Source organism: Geotrypetes seraphini, chromosome 1, assembly GCF_902459505.1.
Source record: "Geotrypetes seraphini chromosome 1, aGeoSer1.1, whole genome shotgun sequence".
NCBI lineage: Eukaryota > Metazoa > Chordata > Amphibia > Gymnophiona > Dermophiidae > Geotrypetes > Geotrypetes seraphini.
Window position 1 is genome coordinate 80,049,759 of NC_047084.1, and position 15,939 is coordinate 80,065,697.

Below are 15,939 nucleotides of genomic sequence, written 5' to 3' on the forward strand. Positions count from 1 at the left end.
TCTCCCTCCCGCTGTCTGTCCTTCTTTCTTTCTGGTTCTCTCTCTGGCACCCTGTCTGTCTGTCTTTCTTTCTTTCTGTCTCTCTCCCTGTTGCTGTCTTTCTGTGTGTCTGTCTTTTGTTCTAATGCGCTGCCTGCCTGCCTGTCTTTCTGTCTCTCCATGGCCCCCTTCTGTCTCCCCTCCCCCAAAGCAAACCAAGATTGCTCCCAGGCCCCCTTTCCCTCTCTGTCCCCTCCACTTCCCTGTGTAGCAGCAGCAGCATTTCCCTCCCACCCTTCCCTGTGCAGCAGCAGCATTTCCCGCCCTTCCCTGTGCAGCAGCAGCATTCCCCCCCCACACACATATACACTTCCCTGTGCAGCAGCAGCATTTCCCGGCCTTCCCTGTGCAGAAGCAGTATTTCCCCCACACACACACACACACACACTTCCCTGTGCAGCAGCAGCATTTCCCGGCCTTTCCTGTGCAGCAGCAGCATTTCCCGCCGCCCCCTTCCCAGCCGCCGTGTTTAAATTCAGAGAAAAGCGCTGCACCGCGCTACCACTGGCTTCAGCATCTTCTATCCACTGCGGCCAACCCTAGCTGGAAACAGGAAGTAGTCAGAGAGAGCGGGCCACAGTGGACAAAAGACGGCGAGGCCAGTGGTAGCGCTTTTCTCTGAATTTAAACGCGGGTGAGCAGGCGAGAAGGAGGAGGCTTAAAAGTAGCTGGTTTTGGCGGTGAATGAGGTCGGGAGGGGGGAGTCGCCAGCTGTGCTGTGTTTCTCCGCTTTCCAATTTGTCTGGCCGCCGCATATGCACTCCTGCTGGCCATGGAAGCACGCAGGTAAGAGTGAACATGCGCGGCTAGGGTTTTATTATATAGGATACACTCCTGCATTTCTTGCATGGGTTTTGCACTTATAGCAGTTTAACCTTTGCAGTCAAGGGTAAATTCTATATATAGTGCAGAAAAAATTGGTGTTGAAATAAATGCGCTTAGCACTATTCTATAAACCACACCTAAAGTTAGGTATAGTTTATAGAACATACATAGTTGCCAGCCCCGCAACTAAAATTTAAGCGCAGCCATTTACAACTAAAACCTGGTGTAAATGCTTGCACATCTATGTAGTAATGTATTGCAGTTTAGAAAATTGTTAAAAACTTATTTGTTCACCTAGGCATTGAATTGAGAAGAAGAGTTGAGAGTCTTGATGCTGCCAATACATTTTAGTTGCTGTCCACTTAGGTGGAAGGATATGCTTGGAATTTTGCCGTTAGTGATAATGCATTGGGGTTTAGTATGCAAACATGTACTTGAGGGCAGATAAAGGCCAAATGGCCCATCCACAGTAAGCATTATTTCCTCCTCTCTCTAAAACAGTGTTTTTCAACCTTTTGACACCTATGGACCAGCAGAAATAAAATAATTATTTTGTGGACCAGCACCGGTCCACGGACCAGCAGTTGAAGAACATTGGGCTAAGTCGTGGGCCAGACCCCGCCCATCTACACCCAATCTCCGCCCCAGACCCCACCCCCATAACACTATTTTTTCCATTCATTTTTCATACACACACAATATAATCGTATTAACAACACATAATGGTTAACCACAAAATTAAACCACACAAAGCACACTGTATGCTTCTCAATATTCATTCCTACCAGAACACAGATAACCCCATGCAAATACGGGACCAAAAACTAAAAGTACTAATACATACATATAAACCCTAAGTGCAAGACTCTGCATGCAGCACAACCCCAGAAGAAAAGAAACAAATGCATTTCTTCCTAAACAGACAGCAGATGTAAATCAATCACTAAATTAAAATATAAAATCATTACCCCTACCGTTGTTGTCTCCTTCCCTCCATGCTGTGCCTTGTCTTCTGGCCTGCCCCCCTGGTGTTATCTTCGGGCCGGCTCCCTCTTCTTCAGTGTTGCACTGCACAAAGCCATGGGCAGCATCCTGCACCTTATCTGGAAGCCTTCCCTCTGATGTTGTGACGTCAGAGAGAAGGCTTCCAGTTCAGGCGCAGGACGCACGTAGGAGCCTCTGCCCATGGCTTTGTGCACTGCAGCACTGAGGAAGAGGGAGCTAGCCCAAACACAACGCCACATCGATCGCACCGTGGACCGGCGGCTAAAGAGCACTGTCTGGGGCCCGATGCACATGCCGGCCCTGTGGACCAGCAGGGAATTTCTGCGGACTGGCACCGGTCCACGGACCGGCGGTTGAAGAACACTGCTCTAAAAGATCTCACTTGCCTGTCCCATGCCTATCCCAACATTTTTATTTTTATTGTAATCCTTGATTCCCTCTTTCTACATGTTCTAAACTGTTTTTCTTTACGTTTTGGCTTCCTTTTGTTCTTACCCTATTTAATTTGTTTTTTAAAATTTAAATATTTTTTTACTGTAAACCACTTAGATTTGCCTTCTGGATTTATATTTGCGGTATAGTAAATAAATTGAACTTGAACGGGACGGAATAGGAGGGAATTCCCTGAAGCAGCCATTCGTTGGTGAAACAAGTGCCTTGTTGGATCTGGACATCGGTTCCTTGTCTTCACTTCAATGCCGGAAATGTGATGCAGTAAGATCGTTGCGTCTTTGGATCGTGATCCTGGCTTACATCAACAGCTGTGAAGATAAGTGTTACCTTCCTGAAGGTTCTTTTTCCTGTTCCCTGTGCACAGTGGTGAAATATTTTCCTATTTTGAAAGATTTTATTTAAAGAAGTAGTGGAGTTTTTTTTGCCTATGATACAGAGTAAGAATGGCTAAAAAACTCATTGGGTTGCCGTCTGCATATAAAATTATTGAGACTTTTTTCTCCACTTTACTTAAATGGTTTTTCAAAGGATAGTTCCAACACTTGGCTTATAACATTTTTGCAACAATTTTTTTGCTGCAGTAATTTATTTAAATGTCTCTATCATTTCTCCCCTCACCCTTCTTTTTCACCAAAGTATACATATTGAGATCTTTAAGTCTTTCTCCATATGTCTTATGCCAAAGAAATTGGTATTCATATATCAATTTTTACATCTTATTCAGCCTTTAGAAAAATGTTGAAAACGTAGAGGGGCATAATCAAAAAAAGTGTCTAAGTCCCCTTTTGGCCTAAGTCCCTAAACGTTCAACCCAGAAGCAGGGAAAGTGTCCATAACCAAAACAAACATCCATGTTTTGATAATGGCCTTCCTCTGCCTAAACGCCCAATCTCCACTATGTCTACAAGTACCCCCCACAGCACGTCTACACTTTTTAGTCATAATGAAACAAAAACACGCCTAGGCCACAAACGTCCAACAGAAGGGCCTATTCTGATTGGCCCAGGCGCCTTAGGCCCCACCAGTTGGCGGGGCTTTGGGACGGATGGGCCAATCTGGCCTCATTCCGTCATTGGCTGCCTGCCGGACAGGCAGGTTTGGCTCCCGTCTGTCCGGCCAACTAAACAAAGGTACGGGGAAGAGGGGTGGTGGTATCGTGGGGGTCGGCCAGGGGGGTCGCGGGTTGGCTGGGGGGGCGGTCGGAGGTTCTTGGAGGGGGCGGTCGTTGGGGGGAGGGGGGTTTGCGTCGAGGGCAGGAGGGCCTGGGATCCCTCCTGCCCGTAATGTAGTGCGGGGTGGGGGTAGGGGTTCGCCGTGGCCAGGAGGGTTTGGGCTCTCTCCTGGCCTGAACAACTAGCGGGGGGGGGGGGGGGGGTCGCCAGGGCCAGGAGGGCTTGGGCTCCCTCCTGGCCCGATATTGTCGGGGAGTTGGGGAGTCGGCGGGACAAGAGGGCTTGGGCTCCCTCTTGCCCCAATCGTGTTGGGGAGTCGGGGAGGCAAGAGGGCTTGAGCTCCCTCTTGCCCCGATGTTGTGTGTGTGTGTGTGGGGGGGAGTGATGCATCGCGGCAGGAGAGATGCCTCATCTCCCCTACCGCAATGCCATCACTCCTCTACCCGAGTCGCGGTAGTTCGGGTAGAAGAGTGATGGCATCGTGGTAGGGGAGATGAGGCATCTCTCCTGCCGCGATGGTTAGGTTGTCGGGCCGCTGAACTGATGGCGCCAGCGGCCATCAGCTCAGCGGCCCCTTTTTCAGCACTTAGACCTGGTTTTATTTCGTCTAAGTGAAAAAGGTCTAAGTGCCAATTAAACTGTATTGGTTATACCTGTTGTACGCCTAGGTGTTGGTCAGCCCACCTCCCTCCCACTGCCCGCCCTTTCCCCTCCTCTAAACACACCTCTTTTCTCTCTGTGCGTTTAGAGGCAGGGGAAAGGCCTAAGTTGGTTTTAGATACGTCTAAAAAATAGCTTTGGATATGGGTACTTGGACGATCAGGCTTTTTGATCGTCCAAGTAGCCATTTATGACACTTTTTAGACGTTGTTTTTTTTTTTATTATTACCCCCATAAAATACTGTTCCCTCTAAGCTGAGCAGGTGTCCTCCAGCTGCATTGCTACCACTAGGGGGTGGAATATTTTCAGTCGCTAAGAACAGGTATGTTCCCTGGAGTCCTGCAGAACTTGCCTGTCCCTCACAATTGAAAATGTGATAGTAAAACAACACCCTCTATTGGTGAGACTGTGAGTGGAGGACTCCTGCTCAGCTTAGAGGGAACAGTGAATTTATTGGCTCTTAGAAAATTGTTGGAAATGTATTTTCTGTAAAATTTTATGATTGATTGTGATCTGCTACATTGTTAGTAACTCTTGACCTGTAAACCGCACAGAACCGCGAGGTCGCTGCGGTATATAAGAACCAATGTAATGCAATGTCAAACCACAAAAAGAGACTTCTAAAAATTAACAGTCTGCCTATCCACAGTGGTATAATGAGGTTGAGCAGCAACCGGAGGTGGTGGCGCCCCTCACATGCCCTCTTCCCTGCCCCCCCCTGCCGTGCATGTGTGCCCCTTCCCCATACTTCCCTCCCTCTCCATCCTCTCCCATCTCTTTAAAGTCACCTTGAGCCTGTATAGGTATGAGCGATGCACAAATAGAAGATTAGATTTCTATCTTCGGTGCAAGCAGCCACAAAGTAGCTGCTCGCGTCAGCTTTGGCACTATCTTCCTAGGCGTGGGTCCCGGAAGTGATATCAGAGAATACCTAAGCTGATGCAAGCATCAACTTCATGGACTTGAGGTTGTTTTTCCTGTAATATGTTAGGCCGGGGATAATAATAATAATAATAGGCAATTCCAGTCCTCGAGAGCCAGAGCCAGGTCAGGTTTTCAGGATATCCACAATAAATAAGCATGAGATGGATTTGCATTTCAGGGAGGCAGTGCATGCAAATCCATCTCATACATATTCATTGTGGATATCCTGAAAACCTGACCTGGCTCCGGCTCTCGAGGACCATAATTGCCTACCCCTGTGTTAGGCTATGGGTGATCTTAGAATTGTGGGATCATTTAATGTGTGTCTGTTTAAGTGATTATGAATGTTATTTATTGTAAACCACCTAGGATTTTAGGTGGGTAATAAATAGTTTTAAATAAATGAATAAATAAATACAAATAAATTCTGCAGAGATTGGGTGTATTCTATAACAGTGTGTAATTTTTTAGGACCCTCACATGACTGCACCCCCTTTTGAGATCCAAACATTAGAATTTAAACGTACGACTTTATGGAATATGCTTAGAAAGTTGCGCAGATAAATTCTAATTAGTGCCAATTAGGGCTGATAATTGCTTGTTAGAAGCCAATTATCAATGCTGGTTGGCTCGTTAAACAATTAAATTGTGCGCACAGTTTGGTTGTGCAGCCAAATTTGCATATGCAACTTTAGTCCCCAGGGGTTAATATATGATACTTGGAAAAACTTAGCACACAGGTGAAAAATCCCTTCAATTATCTTGTATGAACTTTTTCACTTATTGTCTCTCTAGAGCAGGGGTGTCAAAGTCCCTCCTCGAGGGCCGCAATCCAGTTGGGTTTTCAGGATTTCCCCAATGAATATGCATGCGATCTATTAGCATAAAATGAAAGCAGTGCATGCAAATAGATCTCATGCATATTCATTGGGGAAATCTTGAAAACCCGACTGGATTGCGGCCCTCAAGGAGGGACTTTGAAATCCCTGCTCTAGAGTATCTGAATCCTGAATGCAGTCAGTATGTAGGCCATCATGACATCTGACAGAATGCTAACTAATGTAGTTGTTTCTCTTGTCACTTTCTGGAAGGATTTATTAGCCAGGTAGCAAATCCAATCATCACTTTCCCCTCCATTGTCTGTTTTCTTGCAAAGCAATGCCTCTCTGAAATGCTAAAGTTATTTCTAGACTTCCTGCACAGTAATGGATGAGATGGTAGATGAACTAAGGAGATGAGCTTCATGCTAGCTGCTCTAACATTCTGAATCTTATGAAATGCTGCATGGCTTGGAGTAATTGTTTATCCCTCAGAGCGCGCAGGCACTGGGATTTGAACATTCACTTTAGAACTCATTGACTTCGAACAAAATGAAAGCTTTGAATAAAATATCAACATTCCGGATAATATAGAAACATGATTTTTAAAAATTGTCAAGTACACCTAGATAGATTGGCTATACAATATGTGTTACATCCAATGAATCCCAAAAGTAAGCTCTATTTGGCATGATGCAAGTACTACAGCGTGTTTTAGCATAAATCTGAGACTGAGATCATGTTCTACATACCTTGGCTTAGGAGAGAAGTTCATTGCTGTCATGATATGTGCAAAACTAGCTTACTGTATTTGGAGACTTTGCCCCTGAGCAAAACATGTTTCTATGGTGGCGGAATTTATTAGAAAGACCGGTGTCACACTAAATTCAACCATGTCCTAATAGACTATCTCAAAAGAACAGGAGATGATTACTCATAAGGAGAGGAGGAGAGAGTGGATGCTGTGAATGGGCAGACTAGATATGCCGTTTGTCCTTTGTGCATGTGAAACATAGAAACATGATGGCAGATAATCATCAAATCCTTACCTACAGGACTGAACAGAGCAGTTGTATGTTAGCTTGTGGTCATGGTACCAACCCATCCATAAATTAAGTCCTCTGCACTTCTTAAGTATACTTTAAAGGGGGAGGAGGAGGCTGTGAAAAGATACCACCATAGACATTGGAATGGGGGAGGCCACAGGGGCCATAGCCTCCCCCAAAATTGGTGGTCGCTAGTTGGGAACTGCCCTCCCACCCGTTTCCCGATGCCCTCTGGAGTAGAATGAAGGGTTCCAGGGCAGGCCTGCTCATTGACGCTGTGTGCGGGGTCGCCTCGAAGATTTAAAGTAAATGCTGGGAGGAGATAGGGGATGGAGTCTGAAGCTGGTGATGGGCTGTGCCATAGAATTCCACTCAGCTAGGGCAGAGCTCCTGGGCCCTCCCAAACTAAACAGTGTTTTGCTGCCTATGGATACCAGAAGCAATATTCTAAGTGTGAGAGGGCTACATTTGAAGTAAGATGTGTCACATTCCTGTTAAAGAGCAATTACATGATCCTCAATTATCCTAGATCCTGATGCCTCAAAACCCAACTTTCCTAATATAGTCACTGGTCCTATATTATGGTGGGCCATCCTTGTGTGCAGGCCATTAGAAAGTGCAAATTAGCCACACTTTGAGATGTATGTGCACTCTAATGAATTATAAATACCTACCCCAATAAACAGCACGGTTAGCAGCATAGTTGTAGTTAGCCATTGGATCCCAGATTAGCATAAATGAGATCCAGGATATGATATCATTTGAGATATCTACATTCTAGTTCAGCTACCACACCCATGCCTATGGGCTGAATATGACCGCCATACTTAGAAAATAGTAGGGATAGTATATATGAAGCACTAGAAAGACTTACTAGGGATGTTACATGGCATTATCATAAGTAGAGACAATAACGGAGACAAGAGTATAGACATAAAGGGCTAGATTATGTAATTGTTGCTCATAATCTACTGTTGAGACAGACATGGGGGAAGCCATTGATTGTCCTGGATCAGTGGCATGGAATGCTACTACTATTTGGGTTTTTTGCCAGGTACTTGTGATTTGGATTGGCGTCTGTGAAGACGGAATACTGGGCTAGATGGACCATTGGTCTGACACAGCAAGGCTATTCTTATGTTCTTTATGTTCTCTAGTAGGCACTCAAAGACAAATGCCCATTCTAGAATTTGTTTTGAGAGCCGATTTTGACACCCAAATTTGAGTGCCAGGACATATGCCTGCTAAAATCAAGTATAGTTCCCGGTAACCAAATTGGATATACATCCCCAATACTCTATAATATCGCATGCAAATTCTAAGAATGCCCCTTTTCACCCACACACCTCCTAATTTCGATGCACATTATTATAGAGTGTAGCAAGATGTGCACCCAAATCAAAATTGTGCCAGTTAGCACTAGGGATGAGGAACAGGTAGGGTTACCAGACATCTGGATTTACCTAGACATGTCCTCATTTTAGAGGACTATCCAGGCATCTGGATAGCTTTTCAAAACCCGGTACTTTGGGTTTTAAAAAGCATTGAGATTGGAGCCACGTCTGGAGGACATCTGCACATGCACAGATGCCCTCCATGAGCGGCCCCAAAGAGATGAGGTTTATGTGGAGCCAGGGTTGAGGAGGGGGGGGGGGGGCGGAACGAGGTGGGGGCCACACATCCTCTTTTTTTCGAGGCAAAATCTGGTAACCCTAGGAATGGGTGCTAGGTACTAGAGAATTACGCGGGGACAGAAATCCCACCCGTCCCCGCCAAAATCCCACCCATCCCCACCCGTCCCCGCGAGGAATCCCCTTCGTCCCCGCCTATCCCTATAAACTTCAGAAATAGTTATTTAATTTAATTATGCTACTGAATTAAAGACTCTGGTAGAGACCCATTTACAAATAAGCAAAGACACTTTATTAATTTGGAAATATTAATTGGGAAGAATACATACTTTGTAACCGGGTTTCTACCAGAGCCTCTAATGTAAATCTATATATATAAAATCGGAGGTATGTATGTGTGTGTGTATGTGCCGCGATCACGCAAAAACGGCTTGACCGATTTGAACGAAACTGGGTATGCAGATCCCTCACTACCTGGGGTGATATGTTCTGAGGGTCTCGCGGCCCACCTGCACACGTGGGCGGAGCTACAAACAGAAAATCAGATTTCACCCATTCATGTCAATGGAAAAAATGTAATAAGCTGCCAACGCAAAAACGTCTTGCCCGATTTGAACGAAACTTGGTATGCAGATCCCTCACTACCTGGGGTGATATGTTCTGGGGGTCTCATGCCCACCTGCACACGTGGGCAGAGCTACAAACTGAAAATCAGATTTCACCCATTCATGTCAATGACAAAAATGTAAAAAGCTGCCAACGCAAAAACGGTTTGCCCGATTTGAACGAAACTTGGTATGCAGATCCCTCACTACCTGGGGTGATATGTTCTGGAGGTCTCACGGCCCTCCTGCACACGTGGGCGGAACTACAAACAGAAAATCAGATTTCACCCATTCATGTCAATGGCAAAAATGTAAAAAGCTGCCAACGCAAAAACGGCTTGCCCGATTTGAACTAGACTTGGTATGCAGATCCCTCACTACCTGGGGTGATATGTTCTGGGGGTCTCACGGCCCACCTGCACACGTGGGCGGAGCTACAAACAGAAAATCAGATTTCACCCATTCATGTCAATGGAAAAATTGTACAAAGCTGCCAACGCAAAAACGGCTTGCCCGATTTGAATGAAACTTGCAACACATCTTCCTTTTCAGTTTAAGAGATTGCAAATTCCAGTGATACTTGCATTCTCTATCACAATCAACAAATCACAGGGACAGACTATTACATACTGTGGAGTGGATTTAAGATCCCCCTGTTTTTCCCATGGTCAACTCTATGTTGCTTGCTCAAGGGTGGGTTCACCCAAGAATTTATATGTTCTTGCTCCTGGAGGTGAAACTAAAAATGTTGTTTATAATCAAGTTTTGTGTTAGTTGTATTGTATTCATTTTGTCAAATATTTCACATTATAATTTGAATATTGTACTTTTTATAAAGCTGTAAAAAAATAATTTCATACACCACTATAAAGTATCTTTATTTGAATCCATTTACAGTGTTATTGCTATAATTTAATACCAGTGCAACGCCTGGGCATCAGCTAGTAGTGAATATAAAGTCAACATGAATCTGTTTACATTGAATTGAATGGGAACAGTTGTGACTGCCATCTGTTGGGGATGCAAGAGAATTGCATCCAGTTCTTTACTGCGTCTAAAACATATATATATATTTTTTTTTTTCGAAAATCATCTATCTGGATATCCAGGTTATTATTCATCCAGACCGCCAGTATATCTATCTTTATAACACATTCTCAACCAAAATTTTGTCCAAGTCCCAAACGCCCTTTGCAAGACCATTTGGAGGGGCTAGAATTGTGATGGACTGGCCACCCAGACATGGCAACAGAGCAGTGGGACACCTTACAAGGCACTGCTGTGAACTTCACAAAAAGGGTGCTGCATAAACATCTCACCAGAACTCCCTTATAGGTTGTGCTGAGCCTCCCCCCAGAACACCCCCAAAACCCACTGTACCTACCTGTCTGCAACCCCATTAGCCCTTATGGCTGCAGGTAGCACCTATATGGCAGTACAGTAGGGGGGGTGGGTTGTTGGATACAGATGTTCCACCATAAATGTAGTGGTTATAATGGCTTATGGACCTGGGTCCTCCTCTCTATTGTTCACTAGCTCACCCCCCAAGCTATTTAAGAGACCTTTGCCCAGCTCTGCTAGTCTTTCCTATACTAGGTTCTGATGTTCTGGAGACAGGTATGAATGCTTTTATTCTGTTCTTTGCAGGGGGTGAGGGGGTCAGTGAACACTGGGGGAGATTGTGGGGGTCTTTACTTTGTCTCTGCAGTGGATATCTGGTCACTTTGGATACCTTTTGGGCACTTATACCTGTTTTTACATCGTCTAACTCACAGCATATAAGTTCCGTCCAGGAAGTCTTATAAAATCTTTGATTATCCCTGCCCACATCCCTCCCTCCAGATACGCCCCTTTTAGCCGTGGATACATGAAAAAAAATAGGTTTTGATTATCGGCACTTGGACGACCTGTCTTTTAGTTTGTCCAAGTGCCATCTTGGGTGGGTTTTTATATGTGTTTAAGTTTCGATTATGAGCCCCATAATAAAAACATTTTTGTGAGCGGTATTCAATAATTTATCTACCTCAATGGGAAGGAAAAGAGCTTCCAAAAACTTTTTGTTTTATTTTTCACCGTACTCCCTTGATAGCTCCATACACTTCATCCACTTTTCCTGCAATGACTTTAACCCCTTTGAAAAGAATTCTTCTATTTGACCTTCAAACCAGGACGTCACAGCTTCCTTGATGTCTTCAGCACATTTAAACTGCTGTCCATAGAGAGATTTCTTCAAAACTTGGAACAGGAAATAATCTGAGGGATCCAAATCAGGACTGTAGTGTGGATGGTGCAGCTGCTGAAACCCACGTTCTCGGATGGCAGCCTGTGATTGTTGTCATACGTGCACCAGCAAATTGTCATAAAGAAGCAGCATGCCTGCGGTGAGTTTTTCTCATCTTTTCTCCTTGATTGAGTCCCTCAAAGTGATCATTGTGTTGCCATAACTCTCCCAAGCTATGGTTGTCTTGTGTGGCATGAACTTCAAAAGCAAAAGTCCTTCATCATCCCAGAAGGCAGTTGCCATTAGCTGACTTGCAGACTTTTCTGTCTTGATCTTTTATGGGGTGGGGAATGACTTGTGCTTCTACTGCATTGACTCCATTTGAGACTCAGGATCTCTGTGATAGACCTAAATCTCATCTCCAGTCACCTAACAGTGAAAAAAATTTACTTGGTCTTCACAGAGCATCTCCAAGTTCTGATAGCATTGGAGCCTCATGGCCTTCTGACATGGTGTAAGCATTCTTGGACTCCATTTTGCACTAACTTTGGACGTGCCCATCTTTTCATGAATTATTTTCCAAACTGTACCTGCTGAGATGCCTATTCTTCAGCTATTTGGAAAACCTTAATTTTTCTGTTTGCAAAATTAAATCCTCAAATTTCTTGCACATTTCCGTAGAAGCTGCTTCCACAGGCCATCCAATGTAAGGGTCATTTTCAATGGATTCTCTACTCCACTTAAACTACTTGCTCCAAAATTCTACTTTGTAGGATGATGGGGCAGACTTACCATACACTGCAGACACTTGTTCATGGATCTCCTTTGACTTTTTCTCTTCCTTTGTGAGAAATTTTATAACTGAACGGTGTTCCAAATCTTGCAGTTTCTTACATGATTTGCACGAGGACTCTCCTGACATCCTGTCTCTTGGAATGTCAGACTCACACTGAGCTGCAACTGTGCATGAGCAACCTTGAGACATGTCACAACATGCACAGACATGTTTCAACATGGTTGTTACTTTTTCATACTCAGGTAGATAATTTATTGGCTGCCCCTTGTATGATAGAGATTTATACAACACTGAGTGGAATAGAACGGGTAGATGTGAATCACTTGTTTACTCTTTCCAAAAATACTAGGATTAGAGAGCATACAATGAAGCTATTTAGTAGTAGATTCAAAATGTATTTGTATTTAGTAGTAGATTCAATACGTATTTCTTCACTCAGCGTGTAATTAAACTCTGGAATTCATTGCCAGAGAATGTGGTGAAAGAGTTGGCTTTGCAGGGTTTAAAAAAGATTTGGATAATTTCATAAAACAAAAGTCCCTAAGCCATTATTGAGATAGACTTGGGGAAATACAGCTTATTCCTAAGATAAGCAGCATATATTTTACTCTTCGGGATCTTGCCAGATACTGGGTTGGCCACTTATGGAAATAGGATATTGGGCTTGATGGACATTCAGTTTGTCCTAGTAGGGCAACTCTTATGTTCTTATGTTACTGAATATTTGAATATATGCTAAACACCAACCCCAGTGTTTAAATATTAACCTATTAATATCTGCAGTTTTGACTGTAAGAATTAAACCAGAAACAGATTGTGGAAGCAACTATGAGTTTTTGACATGCATGATCAAAGTACAGCTTCACAAGCAGAAGATTATTAGAGACCTCCCAAAATATGACATTGAAAATATTCCTAATGTAATATAACCCAGTGGTATATAACACAAGTACAAAAATAATAGCGAAATACCACTATATCAAACAATACACATCAGTATTGATAGTATTTATTGAAAATATTCCATCATACTATTGGATAAAACTAGACAACAGATTTACCTGTCTTTATACAGGAGATAGAGAGCCTGAAGAGTTATGGAATGACATCAAAACCATAATTAGTAATGAAGCTAAAAAAAAAATGCCAGAAAAGAAAGAAAGCCAAGAAAACACTTTGGATCTCAAAAGAAACCAGAAAAGTAGTAGAATAAAGAAGACAAGCAGAACATTCTGGTGATAGAGAAAAAGAATCACAAATGAACTGAGTTTTTCAACATCAAGTTCAGCAAGACAAAGAATAATATCTAAAGGATATTTGTCAGAAAATTGAATCAGAACATGTAAATGGAAAAAACCAGATTAGCGTATCAGAAGGTTAAGAGATTGCACCAGAAATTCCAACCTCGGTTGGAGATGCTTAAAGAAGCCAATGGAATGGTACTGAATGATCCAGAAAGCATTACAAAGAGATGGAAGGAATATATATAGAAAATGTATACAAAAAAGGCAATGAGGATAACATTGGGGAAATTGAATTGGAATTTAATGATGAAGAAGGTTTGGACAAAGTTCCTGGAGAAAAAGTCCAAAGTCTGCTGTTGAGATAGACATGGGACAGTAGCATGGAATGCTGCTACTATTTAGGTTTTTTGCCAGGTACTTGTGACGTGGATTGGCCTCCGTGAAGACGGGATACTTGGCTAGATGGACCATTGGTCTGACCCAGTAAGGCTATTCTTATGTTCTTAAGAAACAGATATTTTAAAAGAAGAAGTCATAGCAGCAATTAAAGGGGTATTTTTTTGGGGGGGGGGGGTTGAAAATTCTATTTTTATTGATTTTGAAAAACATACATACAGAAAATGCAATCAAATACAGTAAACTAATCTCAAAGAAGCACTTATACAGAAATTAATACAGAAAAAACTAGGGGATCCTTTTACAAAGCCGCGTTAGCGGTTTAACGCACGTAATACTGCGTGCTAAACCACCAGCCGTGCTAGACACTACGCCTCCTTTTGAGCAGGCAGTAGTTTTTAGGCCAGCGCGGGGGTTAACACGTGATGAAAAGTCATGCGCTTTAACCCCGCTAGCGCAGCTTGATAAAAGGAGCCCTAAGTTTTTCTTTGCATCACCAAATCTAAATGAAGATGTTACATCTATTGTTGTAAATGACACAATCTATAGCATCCAGCCAACTATAAAGATACTTGGTGTAATTCTAGATCGTACCCTTACAATGAAAAATCAGGTTGACTTGTTGGTTCGAAAGGGTCTCTATACTTTATGGAAACTGAGAGCATATTTTGATATTAATTCCTTTCGATTGCTGGTTCAATAACTTGTCCTTAGCCAATTGGACTATTGTAACATTGTTCATCTTAATGGTACTCAAAAAAACCTTTACAAACTGCGCATAATTCAGAATACAGCAGTCAGATTGATTTTTAATTTAAAGAAGTATGATCATGTCACTGATTTTTATCATCGACTGCACTGGCTTCTAGTTGAGGCACGGGTTAAATTTAAACTCGGCTACGTTTGCTTTAAGGCACTAACAGGCTCAATTCCTGAGTATCTTATGGAATCTTTTATTATTACAAATTCTAAACACTCTAGAAAATCTCATTCATTATTTTCATTCCCCTCTGTAAAGGGATGTAAATACAAGAAATTTCAGGAACGATTACTATCTTTTCAGGCAGCCTCATGGATTAGGGATTTAACTCATATATTCACATTCCCAATTTCGTATCAGCAATTTCGACATGCCTTAAGGACGTATCTTTTTAGGGAATCTTTTGGAAGTTAGAAATTAAATGTTTATTCATTTGTATTATTAATCTTTGTGAACTGCATAGAACTTAATGGTATTTGTGGTATGCAAGTGAGTTTTATGTTATGTTATGTTATGTTATGTTATGTTATGTTATGTTATGTTATATAAAACAAATATTGATTAGAATAAACCTTCTATCTTATAATCCCTCCCATCCACCCTCCCTCCCTTTACTGGAAGTATAACTTGTAATTAGAGAATGACACGGGGAGCGATCCCCGCAGCGAACCGCTGCGTGGCTGCGGTTTGGCTGCGGGTTATGGTGACCTCATTAGCAAATCGCCGCAGACGCGGGGACAAATCCTTTCACCGCCCGCAAAAATGGTGAATAGATTTGTCCCCGCAGGCCAATGTCCCCCCTTCTAGGAACCGCTATTTACCTGTGTTTCACCGTGTTCGTGACCGGGTGTTAGATGTCTCCGCCATGTTGTCTGTCTCCTCCAACTTTCGATCCAACTCGCACGTTGCCGCATTTACTCTCGATCCAACTTGCATTTGTCAGATCAACCCTTCATGCCGACAGAACCCGCCCCCCCCCGACGATCGCCGGCAGGAGGATATCCAACCCCTCCTGCCAGCTCCCCAACAGCCCCCCTATGATCACTGATAGGAGGGTGCCCAACCCCTCCTGCCGGCCCCCCCAACGGCCCCCTATATCGCCAATAGGAGGGTGCCCAACCCCTCCTGCCGGACCCTCCCCCAACAAACCCCGCCATCCCGAAACACCACCCTTAGTCTTACTTTCCAAGTTGGACCGGACAGCTCCTCGCTCGTCTGGCCAGCAGGCCTGCCTCCGTCCAAATGAGGCGGGCCCGCCCCTCCCCTCCCCTGCCTAACCCACAGGATCCTAGGGCCTGATTGGCCCAAGCACCTAAGGCCCCTCCTATAGCGGGAGTGGCTTT